Consider the following 2307-nt stretch of genomic DNA (forward strand, 5'->3'; position numbering starts at 1 on the left):
ACCTTGACAAACACTTCCACGGAGTTATTTTGAGAAGCAAATGGAAAGCAGATGTCCTCCATTCCCAGTACAGTCTGAGTTCCTGTGTAGCCAGAACCCACTGGCCAGTGTTTGAATGTAGCTTCCTGAGTGGTGCCGTGCTCAGGCACCCATTCCCTGTGACCTTTTTTCTTCATAGCTAACTCAAAGAGTTAGCAATGTACAGCAGAAGAGTACTCACACATGGGCTATCGGCTCCCAAATGAGCCTTTAGCTCAGGCCACAGGGCTAGCGGAAGTCCCATGGGTGCAGCTGGGAACTAAACCTTTCCACCAGACACTGTGGGCAGCTAGGAACCCTTCACCCAAAGCAAATGTCTACACTTGGGAGAAAACTTTAGTAAGTTCAGCAGAAAAGCCACAAGCTTCTCATCGTGACTTCCTCCATGTCCTCCACACTAATTCCCACTGACGTTTTAAATATCATCACTCACGACAGCAAATGCTCTAATGGATCCAGGTTTTGATTTGAGAAATGAGGAAGAGAGAGGGCTAGGCAGGGCCAGAGCTATTTTCGTAAAGGTCCACAGGCTGCCATTTGGGGCACTCAGCAGGGATGCTACATGTGGAGCTTCTGTATTGTTCAGATCAATAAATGCCATGGAGGAGTAAGGGCCCTGGGGATGTGGTCCTTTAGTGTCTTTGCGCTGCTTTTTTCCCTGGGTTATGCGCAATATAAATGGAAAATTCTGTCTTACTGTAATGTTTCCGAAGCTAAATACAGACTCTCACCTTTTAAATGTCACCCTTTGTTCCATTTATTTGGTTGTCTCCATGCATAGGAAAAGTCATAAGGAAAAGCAAGACAAAGGCAACTGAGTCCCAAGACTTGTTCTTTGGTAGCTGAAATATAAGAGAAATATTTATCTTTAGTTATGTATATGTGTATGCCTATATATGCATGCTAGCATGCATAGGCACATTTATGTGTATTTAGAGGCAAGGAGAGAGTGCTGAAGCCCCTAAAACTTGAGTTGAAGGTGGTTTTGAGCTGCCCTATTGGTGCTGGGAACTGGAGCTCAGGTCCCCCATAAGAGCAGCGAGTGATCCTCACTGCTGAGCCATCTCCTCATCTCTCCAGTAGGTGAAGCTGACTGCATCAATTTAACCTTCAAGAGGAGCACTGACCCTGCACAAGGCTGCTTTCTCCATTGGATGCCGTGTGTCTGTTAAGAATCAGTAATTGAATAAATCAAGACAGGTGAGTGTAGGAAAATTACTAACCCCCCATGTTCATTTCCTGGAAAAGTGCTATCGGGGATCCCTCTGTGTTTATACTTTCAAATCATGTGTTTGTGTTGGAGGTGTAGTGGGAACCTTCATGTGATGTCCTTCAGCAGAAGCTGAAGACTACCTGTGCCCTACAGTGTTACTGTTACAGGTTGAAGGCTGCATCCTTTATATTCAGGGGGGAAATCCTGGCCTGTCAGCCGAGGTTAGGTACTGAAGTTAGGTGATGAGGTTTAACGACAGGGTCTCCCACACCTGGAGTTAGTGTTCTTACAAAAAGAGCTGCCGTAATCATGGTGTCTCTTCCCTAAGGAAGACATTGAAACTCTGGTTTCCATTCTGAGGCAAATTCATTAGTAGCGTCCTACTGGGTGCCTACTCTGTGTATGCTGAATGTCGGTAGCATCAATCCACATTTGAGCCAGTCATTCAGAAGACTTCTAGGCTAAGTGACTTACTGCTCTTTTCTACTGAGAAATGTGGGTCAGCCATTGTGTCAACACCAAAGCCCCCAATAACTACAAGAAGTTAGCCTGGCCCCACACATGGATACCTGTTATTCGCACATGCAGGGAGCCAGCCTGAACACACACTGGCATGTGTTACTCAGGTTGAAGTTCACAAGGCATGCAGGGACTCACACTCAAGCACATGCTGTTCACATATGCAGGGAGCCAGTCTAGACCCACACAGGCCCACATTACTGTTCCCGTTGCTTTGGTTCTCTCCTTAAACAAGAAGAAAGGCTGTTCATGAGCACTGCGTGTATGAGGCACTTTCTAGTCTGACCAGCGGAAATCTACCGTTGCTTTATTTGGTTAACTTTGCATGAAGAAAGCAAGGTTTGAACAAAGATGCCTGAGTGTGAAGCAAAGAGCAGAAAAATGTGTGTGGACATCCTCTGTCCCCGGGGCTCTGTTGCCACAACCCACAGTCTTAGAGCTGAGATTCAGAGTTCCAGGAGACAGAGAATCATTAGGCCTCCAGCCTGAGATCCAAGGGAAATGCACAGTGACCAAGGCCAGTTTTCCAGGCAGAT

Source organism: Chionomys nivalis, chromosome 1 (genome assembly GCF_950005125.1).
Source record: "Chionomys nivalis chromosome 1, mChiNiv1.1, whole genome shotgun sequence".
Taxonomy (NCBI): Eukaryota; Metazoa; Chordata; class Mammalia; order Rodentia; family Cricetidae; genus Chionomys; species Chionomys nivalis.